Here is an 11,911-nt window from a genome sequence, read left to right as displayed (position 1 = left end):
GACTGTGATCTGGAACCCAAGACCCAATAGATTTCGAGCGGAGCACCTCACCCACCTGGCCATGTTGGCCCGAAAATTAACTCTACACGATAAAGCAAGCTGAGTTTGCAATAGAACTCAAATAATCTTGCACATAAAGTATTAATAGCGATAATGCTCGGTATGGCCTAGCGCGTTAAGGCGTAGTGTAATCTGATTGTCAGTGGGTTCGCGCCAAACATGCTCGCCCTCCAGCCGTGGGGGCGCAATGGTTACCATCAGTCAATCCCACTATTCGTTGGAAAAAAAGAGCAGCCCGGGCAAATATGGTGGTGGTGATGACTGCCTCATCCCAAAAATAGTAGTAATTACAATTGGGATTGTTGCAAAAACAGATATCCCTCGAGTAGCTTTGTGCAAAACAGACAGACAGTTAATATGATATATATTTTAACAAGTTAAAGATATAAAATGTATTTATCCAATCCAGATATGATTCCGTGAATGGGAAATATAATCAGATATCTAAAAATAGTTGTTTCTACAAGTTAAACAAATACAAAATAGTAGTAATAATAATCCAGAGGTATATCGACACAATATCTTCTTACCAAAATGTAGTTAATAAAACTCCATGATATGCCCCATCCGATACCCACGAGTTTGTAGGTTTCTAGTTAAGATGTGCAAAAGTTATGTGTGTTCTCACACCAGGTGTATTGAAACCCAGTTTCTTGTAACTTGCTTCCCATATGTACAGCTATGATACAATGGGTGTAACCCACATTAGATTAATAAGAACATCGTATATGTATGTTTGCAGATTCTTCATTTATTACAAATAGTAAAGAAAAACTTTTTTTTATAAGCACCCACGTATTTGCAGTAATACAGATGGTGCTTGTTTTATATGGAACCCATCCCAGAAATAGTAAAATTATAAACTTTTTTTTTGTGCACGCGGTTAAATATTTTCAAATAGTTAAAATAATAACAATTTTGTGAATTGAAACGGAGATCCCAAAAATAGTTAGTAAAATAAAAATAATAAAAAAAGGCTCTCCATTTTAATCGACTATTTTTTTTCCCAGCAAGATCAATACCCAGTATGCACATATTGTTACAATGGAAAACACACTATGCGTATAACAGCATCAAGTTCGGTAACGTCCAACCCCTTCGCTAAAAGCAGCATGACCCGGATTTATAACGCAAAATTTGTGGGGCTCTCCCTCGTAGGTCACAAAGCAGATAGTCCGGAAAACACCACACACTGTCCACACTTCCTCTATACAGAAATTCTGTATTCTGAGGATTCTAAAAACATAACATTGATAGACAGAACAATACTTCCATCCCATAGTAGATACATCCTGGTTTTACATTTTGTAGAAATAGCAATTTAGGAACTTATCCAATGTATTTTTTACAATAAACCGCTCCATGCAAAATTTCCCTCGAACAATAATCAATTGTTAATGCATGATAAAAATGAAATAATAATAACAATTGTATTGTTGTACAATGGAAAACTTACCTCCCATCCGTAGTAATACATAATAACAGTTGTATTGTTTGCAATGGAAAACACTTCCATCCCAATAGTAATAAAAAATAATAATAACAATTGTATTGTTGCCCAATGGAAACATTCCATCCAAAAAATAGTAATAATACAAACAATAATAATACCAGTTGTATTGTGTAAAAAGGAAAACTTATCGCATCCTGCAAATAGTAATAATACACAATAGTTGTATTGTTGTGCAAAGGGAAAAATCTTCTCCATCCCAAAAAGGTAATAAAACATAATAGTATTGTTGTACAATGGAAAACTTACTTCCATCCCAAAATAGTAATAATAATAATAACAATTGTATTATAGTAAATGGAAAACATACTCCATCCCAAAAATAATAATAATAATAACAATTGTATTGTTGTACAATGGAAACATACTCCATCCCAAAATAGTAATAATAATAATAATAATTGTATTGTTGTACAAATGGAAAAATACTTCCATCCCAAAAATAGTAATAATACACAATTGTATTGTTGTACAATGGAAAAAACTTACTCATCCCAAAAATAGTAATAATAATAATAACAGTTGTATTGTTGCAAATGGAAACATATCTCCATCCCAAAAATAGTAATAATAATAATATTGTATTGTTGCAATGGAAAAACATACTTCCATCCCAAAATAGTAATAATAATAATAACAGTTGTATTGTTGTGCAATGGAAAATATACCATCCCAAAATAGTAATAATAATAATAACAGTTGTATTGTTGTGCAATGGAAAAACTTACATCCATCCCAAAAAAATAGTAATAATAATAACAGTTGTATTGTTGTGCAATGGAAAACTTACTCCATCCCGTAATAATAATAACAGTTGTATTGTTGGGTAAATGGAAAACATACTCCATCCCAAAAAAATAGTAATAATAATAACAGTTGTTGTTGTTGAAAACATATACTTCCATCCCAAAAAATAGTAATAACATAATAATAGTTGTATTGTTGTGCAAATGGAAAACATACTTCCATCCCAAAAAATAGTAATAATATACAATAATTGTATTGTTGTACAATGGAAAACATACTTCCATCCCAAATAGTAATAATAATAATAACAGTTGTATTGTTGTGCAATGGAAAACTTACTTCCATCCCAAAAAATAGTAATAATAATAACAGTTGTTGTACAATGGAAAACATACTCCATCCAAAAAAAAATAGTAATAATAATAATAATAATAGTTATATTGTTGTGCAATGGAAAACTTACTTCCATCCCAAAAAATAGTAATAATAATAATGTTGTATTGTTGTGCAATGGAAAACTTACTCCATCCCAAAAATAGTAATAATAATAATTGTATTGTTGTACAATGAAAACATACTCCATCCCAAAAATAGTAATAATAATAATAATAGTTGTATTGTTGTGCAATGGAAAAATTACTTCCATCCCAAAAAATAGTAATAATAATAATAACAATTGTATTGTTGTACAATGGAAAAAATACTCCATCCCAAAAATAATAATAATAATAACAGTTGTATTGTTGTGCAATGGAAACATACTTCCATCCCAAAAAATAGTAATAATAATAGTTGTATTGTTGTGCAATGGAAAACTTACTCCATCCCAAAAATAGTAATAATAATAATAACAATTGTATTGTTGTGCAATGGAAAACATACTCTCCATCCCAAAAATAGTAGTAATAATAATAATAACAGCTATATTGTTGTGCAATGGAAAACATACTCCATCCCAAAAAATAGTAATAATAATAATAGTTGTATTGTTGTAATGGAAAACTTACTTCCATCCCAAAAAAATAATAATAATAATAACAGTTGTATTGTTGTGCAATGGAAAAACTTACTTCCATCCCAAAATAGTAACACATAATAGTTGTTGTAAATGGAAAACATACTCCATTTCAAAAAATAGTAATAATAATAATAACAATTGTAGTTAACAATGGAAAACATACTCCATCCCAAAAATAGTAATAATAATAATAACAGTTGTATTGTTGTGCAATGGAAACATACTCCATCCCAAAAATATATAATAATAATAACAGTTGTATTGTTGCAATGGAAAAACTTACTTCCATCCCAAAAATAGTAGTAATAATAATAACAATAATAATAGCTATATTGTTGTGCAATGGAAAACATACTTCCATAATAAAATAGTAATAATACACAATAGTTGTATTGTTGTGCAATGGAAAACTTACTCCATCCCAAAAAATAGTAAATAATAATAATAACAGTTGTATTGTTGTGCAATGGAAAACATCCCAAAATAGTAATAATAATAATAACAGTTATATTGTTGTGCAATGAAAAAACTTATCCATCCCAAAAATAGTAATAATAATAATAACAGTTGTATTGTTGTGCAATGGAAAAACTTACTTCCATCCCAAAAATAGTAATAATAATAACAGTTGTATTGTTGCAATGGAAAACATACTCCATCCCAAAATAGTAATAATAATAATAACAGTTGTATTGTTGTGCAATGGAAAAACTTACTCCATCCCAAAAAATAGTAATAATAATAATAATGCAAGGTATTGTTGCAATGGAAAACATACTCCATCCCAAAAAATAAAGTAATAATAATAATAACAGTTGTATTGTTGTGCAATGGAAAAACATACTTCCATCCCAAAAATAGTAATAATAATAATAATAGTTATATTGTTGTGCAATGGAAAACATTTCCATCCCAAAATAGTAATAATAATAATAACAGTTGTATTGTTGTGCAATGGAAAACATACTTCCATCCCAAAAAATAGTAATAATAATAATAACAGTTGTATTGTTGTGCAATGGAAAACATACTTCCATCCCAAAAAAATAGTAATAATAATAACAGTTGTATTGTATTGTGCAGTAAATGGAAAACTACTTCCATCCCAAATAGTAATAATAATAATAATAGTTGTAATGGCAGTAATGGAAAAACTTACTTCCATCCCAAAAATAGTAATAATAACAATAATAATAGCTGTATTGTTGCAATGGAAAACATACTTCCACCAATAGTAGTAATAATAATAACAATTGTATTGTTGTACAATGGAAACTTACTTCCATCCCAAAAAAAGTATAATAATAATAACAATAATAACAATTGTATTGTTGTACAATGGAAAACATACTTCCATCCCAAAATGTAGTAATAATAAAAAATAATAATAACAATTGTATTGTTGTGCAAATGAGCCCATCCCACAGTAATAATAATAACAACAATAATAACAATTGTATTGTTGTATAATATACATCTCTTTGTTTTTTCTTATGAAAATACGTGTTTTATTAAACACAACATGGATCATTGGTCCACCTAAGAATTCTCATCCATTTAAATTTTAAAATAGAAATAACGCAAATCAAAGCCAATCCTGAATTTTCAAATATTTATTAAACTATTCATTAAACTTCCTTAACTTTGCTCACCACATGACCAAGTCAAGGACCGACTCTGCCCACACTTGTCTCATAGTCCAACGATTTTCACCATTATGTACAAAAGGAGAAAAAACAAAAATAGTATGCAACACTGTCAGTTCCCTTAAGAATTAGGGTTCTCTAGTTTCTCGTGTTTCAAGAAAAAACTGGTTAATGTATCTAGTCTCGTCTCACACAGTACCATATAATCTAACGTATCATCTTAATCACCTATTTTATCTTGCATACTTGAATACAGGAAAGACAGATCTTGAGGTAATTTGAAGGTTTTGTGGCCCAGCTTTAGCTTAATGATTGAGAAACTTTTTACATTGTGGTTCATTTATAACGTGTAGAAAGAATAATACAGAGTAATTAATAATCTTAAATTTAAAGTCTTTAGAAGCATGGAACAGAGTAATTATTAAACTTAACTTGAAAGTCTTATAGAATAATAGGGATGTTATTTGTGACGATCAATCCATTATTTTGTTAAAAAAATGTAGCCTAGGAGTTTGTAATTGGTGGTGATGACCCGCCTCAGTCTTATAGCCTTGTTAACTATGGAAGGCTAAGGCAGATAGTCCTCGTGTAGCTTTATGCAACCAAAAAAGAGATGAATTGTGGTGGTGACAAAAGAGATTGCTGTTGCCTTTCAAATTATTTAGCACAAAAAAATACATTTGTCCAGAGCGCCTCTGTGATAGTTTAGACACACTACAGAGAGAGAAAAATCTAGGCGAGAATTTAGTTGAAAAAGGTTTGAATGTCGCGCAAAGTTACACGAGGGCTACCTGCGCTAGCCGTCCCTAATTTAACAGTGTAAAACTAGAGAGAAAGAAGCCAGTCATCACCACACACCACCAACACTTGGGCTACTCACCAACAAATAGTGGGATTGATCGTCACATTATAACACCCCACGGCTGAAAGGGCGAGCATGTTTGGTGTGATGGGATTCGATCCCTGACCCCCAGTCGAGGTTCAACCACCTGGTCATGCGGGCCTAGAAAAGAAGAGAACGTAATATTACATTTATTTTACCTTACCAATTGGTGCTGAGAACGATTGTTACTATTCAACCCCGCGCGTGAGAATTTCTTGGAGTGAGTATGTTCTGATTCTGAACATTGGCGGGGATATTTTTAGAATATTTATATGGATGAGAAGCCAAAGTAGATAATTAGGTTTAAATAAAACTGACTCCCCCAAAAAATAAAATAAAAGGTAAAACCTGAATACCGACACTAATGATGGTACGAAGAAAGTAAGGAAGGAGTACCTGAACTCAACTGACTGCTGAAGGAATGACCACAAGACGCTTAAACCAGGAAAACGTATAAGCCAAGCAATAAACCTAACCCAAAAATTCGTTATAAACTCTTGGTTCCTTTTACCAATAGGTAGTGGGATTGACTTTATAACGTCCCCACGGACCTGGTGGAATGGAATGTCGTTAACAAATAATAAGTATAGGAGAAGCGACAGCGGCCCCTTTGCGGCACTCTCATGCCGCGATATTAAAATGATCTGTTTGTTTATTTTAACCTTAGATGGTCTGTCGGTTAAAGAAAATTGATATCCATCTGTATACAGTTTCATTAATATCTAACTTTGTAATTTCAGAATTTATGGCATGTCAAATGTTTTTTGTTTTGTTTTTTGTAACACCTAAGAATACACCCATTGTGGCTTGATTACTGTTAAATGATTTCTAGATTGATTCGGCTGATCGTGTGGGTTGGTTCTTCTTGACGCATCTTGGATGTCTGATAATAAATTGTTTGTTTCATAGATACACAGGTCTGTTAGATATAATTTCTCCATTACCTTGCTAAGACAGCTCAACAAATTAATGGGGCGGAAAATTGTCGTTTGTTCTTATTTGTTCGGCTTTTTAGGTAATAATAGCTTGTTTCCACATGTCCAGATAGTAACTACTTAAAAGGATAAGTTTATAATGTTTGTAAAGTACAGTATTGAAATGTTTGATACTTTTAAGAACAATATTTATAATTCCATCATATCCGAAAGCTGAGATTGTAAGTGTTTTTATGTACATTTTCAGTTCTCTAATGCTAAGGTTTCTCTTCATCGGAATCTGTTGGTTAATTGTCACGATTTAGTGTGAATAGTCTATGGAAAAGTGAAAGCTCTGAATTATCGAAGTCGTTTATTTGATTGTTGTGCTGAGTGTCAAAATTGGAGACCGTCACTATATTTCACATTTATCAGCCAGTAAGTGCTGATAGCTCTTGTAGCTTTCTTTATGAAATTGAAACCAAACCAAATTAACACATTTAATTTGTCTTCTGAGTTTTAATAGAGGAGGGAGGCGGTCACGTGAAATGTAATGTTGTCTCTGGACGTCCGCGTACCATATTTAGTGTGTGTTCAGGGGTTAGTTTCAGTTTTGTCTTGAGACTGTTTTATACGTAAGTATCTAGTTCGTGTTGGTTATACGCATGATATTCATTGGCGAGCATTTTTTCTTTAAATGCCTTCCAGTCAGTTCTGGTGTAAACAGGTAGAAGTTCCAGTTATCGTTCACTCTAAACAGCAGGTATAACAAATAAACTTGGTATTCCAAACCTAACCCTTCCTTCATCGGGATTCCATGTTTTGGACCAGGGAGAGCCAGGTTTAGCGTTGGCCTCTCCCACTTCCCTCAGAAATTATTAGTCTGTTGCTGTTGAACCCCAGGTGGCAACCCCTGTTACAAGTGCTTGTAAGTTAAATTTTGTCCCTTGTACACAGGTTTAATTATCATACTTCTGTCATGTAAATTGCCCAGCAATATTAATTGTATATTTTCACCACCTTCACTTACATATGATCGCATTATTAGTCTGTGTTTATAAAACAATCCACTTATCAGTCATATACATATATATATATATAAACACACGCATACACATAACGCTATTTTACATTAAAAATACCCTTTAAAAGAGACATTTGTTTGTGTTTGAGATTCAGTTAACACTGTTTGGTCTGTGAGTTTCTTATTTATTACGTTTAGATGGGAGATGTGCTTAGGGTTTCGTTCATTATGTATTATCTAACTCTCTAGGTTGCTCATATTTGTTCATTTTATTACCCAGGGTGTAACTGGGTACAATGTCTGCGAATTTACAACTCTACAAACTGGACGCTGACACCCAAGGTGGGCAGAGCACGTATAGCTTATTGGATACCCTTGCGCTTGATTACTTACAAACAAAAAATCATTTTATTAATACTTTCTTATAATTTTGAACGAGGTAACCCAACCTGATAGAGATGACATGCTTGAATAGTTGAGTAGAAAGTTTTAGTTAGTTAATCGGACTCAGATGAGAAAACCCACTTGAATTAAAAATGTATCTCAAAACGGTATAGTATTAGGCTCTAATTAAAATAAAGTACAGAACAACGTTTCTCTTAGGTCATTTCAGGTTAACAAAGGACCTTGTTCTGTGCTTTATTTTACTTAAAGTGCTAATACCCATGATAGGAAATGCAGCTAGCCATTGCGTTAGTCTGAGTCAAAGTATGAATTTTTTTTCTTAAATTTTAATGAAGTCGGTTTTGTAGTCTCGACTTTATTATTTCAATACTTTTGTAGCATTAACACTTTTATCATATATTTTCCTCTGTTGGTTAGGTTATGTATGTATCGATTCCTATTTATTTCTATAAAAGTATTAAATTTATTGTTCTTGTTGTTTTTATCAACCATAGTTTTATGCGCCAGCAATACCAACCTACCTTCAAATCTAATTTTATATCATTGGTATTCCTTTCCGTACAAAAAAAGGAAGCATTGTTAATTCAGATGGAAAATTCTGTGGAAAATGAGAGTAATGTTTTTCTCTACATTGTATGGAAAAGTCGCTTACTTACTTATTGCACGTAGATAAGTTATAATACTCAGATGCACACCTCAAGGTCCACTTAGTACGTGTGCGAAAGTTCATATTTCTAGGTTCTTGAGCTATGGAGGTTACAAATAACACATATCTTATTCTGATGTAGTCAAGAGGAGAAACACATAGAAGAATTTGTTTTAGAAAAGCCATAGCTGAGTCCACTGTGGGGAATCGATCCCTGATTTTAGCTTGTAAATCCGTAGACTTACAGCTGTACTAGCGGGGACAGAAGAATATGTGACCGCCATAGCCCTAATAGCAAAACAACTTATATAACAACTTTTAATATATACAAAAAAGACATGTTTTAGTAACGATCCGTCCCACCAACAATGCATTTTATATCATGCTTCTAGCACTAAAACTACAACCTAATATTGTTCTTAAAAAACTTTGAGCTCAAAGTATAAAGTAAAATGCATAAACAAAAAAAAAGACAAATAAAAATGTTGTTTTCTAATTTAGAGGTTGCTTTAGTTAAAGTGGTTTGTTTTATTATTTAAATTTAAAATCAGAGGACAAGCTAGGGGAAAGTTACTTTATAAACAGGCCATACGCCGAAAATTTTTTTTTTAATTTCGCGCAGAGCTACTCAAGGGCTGCGCGCTTAGCCGTCCCTAATTTAAAGTGTAAGATTAGAGAAACAGTCACCACTTATCGCCAACTCTTGGGCTACTCTTTGCCAACGAATAGTGGGATTGACCGTCACATTATAACGCCCCACGGTTGAAAGGGAAGCATGTTTGGTGCGATACGAATCCCAGGTTGAATCGAGTGTTTTAACCATCTGGCCATGCCAGGCCTCGACGTTTATGAAGTAATAGCTAACGCTATTTTGCAATATAACAACACGCACGTACTTAAGTTGTTATCATTCCAAAATTATGTGATCTTGCTATTGTTTCGTTCTAGTTAATTTGTGTAGCACAGTTTTAACTCTAGCTGTTCCTGAGGCTCGATTACTTGTGTTGTGTATTGTCTTTTCATCTCTTGTATTATTTTTATTCTTATTAGGTTAATATGAAATATGTTTCGACTGAGTTTATCACTGAAATGGCGTAGTCTAGTGGTCAGTGTGCCAGAATAATTTATCCGAGGATTCATTGTTCAAAAAATGAACTCTGCCCTTGGAGTTTTGGTGCGCAATAAGTCTACTGGAACCCGACTACTTGGGACAGCAGCAGTCCATAAGATGGCAGTTGGCGAGTGCTATTTTCCCTGTCTGCTCAAAATTATTCGTATGGCTATTTGCAGGTAACACTCGCGTAGCTTCAAGAAATTTGAAACAAAAACATAAATTACAACTTGGCTAACGAATAAATAGATCTCGAGGAAGTATTATCACTGTTTATTTCTTGCGTTAATATCTTGTGAGGAAATTGATCATTATCGGTTCACGGAACTAAATAACTGACTTGTAAACTTAATTCTCAGTCAAATAGGGTTTGTTTGTTTTTCCCACCAGGTTAACATTTACTCGCATAATACAGACAAGACTTGGAAAAGTCTTCTGAATTCACCAGGAAACCAGTGTCATTTTTCCCAGAAGGCTGTGAGTTATAACTTTGCGTGGAGGGTTTCACAGGGAATATTCAATGCAGTTTCCAAACTTAAGTTGATTTTCCCTTGTGGGTTTCTTCCTCCACTGTACGTCTACGCAACTCAGTCTTGTCTTATAATCCACAATTAGGACTGTAAGATGAATAAAACTGCCGAAGAAACCAGATTTTATGGCCAAGGCCAGTTGTTTATTTCAGAAGTTTACTTTGCTTCTGTGAGCATTTGTTACCATAACAACTTTGGAAAACTGCAAGTTCGGTTTTAGGGAAGAAAAGAGTGCTAACGTATGAGCTGATAATTACAGAGGTCTGCAAAGTTAATTTTGAAGACTTTTTCGTATGAAATGTTTAAACATCTGAAGCTGACTTTACTCTATGATTTCAACAAAAGTCAATTCAGTAACTTCTTTTGTATCGACTAACAATAGTTAAAAAGTTGGTCACTTTATTGTAACGGACTAAAATAATATTGCTTTTAAAAACAGTCTACATTTAACAAAAACTTCCTGAAGCTTAATTTTTAACGAAATTTATGTCAGCTTAAATATTAATTCCATGTTAATAAAGCTGTCATTAGATCTTTTTACTGTAATTTCGACCTTTGTTTCTGGTCTTTACACAGAGGTTAAGTACGCAAATCTAAACGATTTTGAAACCCAAGTCGTTACAGTCCATGATGAAACGTTCGGTCATACTCCATCCAAGGACCGTGCATCTTGACAATAACCCTGCACTGTAATTTCATTGACAATGGCTCTTGTAAGTTGCCGTATTCAAAGCACAACCCCTCATTATTGATATTTTACATATGTGTATCTATTGTTGGAGAAAATCGGTCCTTAGAGAGCCTGTGCAACAGTCCTATCGCAAAATCATTGGCTCATTGCATCTAAATAATTTACCAGTATGTCGTCATATGATATATCACGATTAACCACTTTATTTAAAAAAGAAGCAATTTGTGTACATGTGACGTATGTTGCTTTTCCAGATAAAGTTTATCCTTATTTGTAGCTGACTGTGACGAAGGGCAACAGAACAGCTTTTGTTTGTTTGTTTGTTTGTTGATTGTCACATGTGACTAGACGCTGCACTTTACCATGGATGATATACATCGCTCTAGTGTGGCTTAAAATCGGCTGTAGATGTTGTCTTACCTACGGATTTGTATATTTATAATCGTTTCATAATATACCAAGTGTGTACCTAGAAGTGACAGCCCTTTTCCTATAAGAGATATGAACCTTCCAATACATGTAGAACTCTGCATAATATCACATATCAATTTATTCTAGCAATTTCGAAATGTCGTGATGTTTGTGTGAGTTGTTTTGAATTTCGCGTTTTGCCATCTGCGCAAGCCGTCGCTAATTTTGCAGTATAAGACTAGAGGGAAGGCAGCTGTCATCACCACCCACCGCCAACTCTTGGGCTACTCTTTTATGAACGAATAGTGGGATTGA

Source organism: Tachypleus tridentatus, chromosome 3 (assembly GCF_004210375.1).
Source record: "Tachypleus tridentatus isolate NWPU-2018 chromosome 3, ASM421037v1, whole genome shotgun sequence".
NCBI classification, from domain to species: Eukaryota; Metazoa; Arthropoda; class Merostomata; order Xiphosura; family Limulidae; genus Tachypleus; species Tachypleus tridentatus.
The sequence above is the reverse complement of the archived record's forward strand: the minus strand, read 5'-3'. Positions refer to the sequence as shown.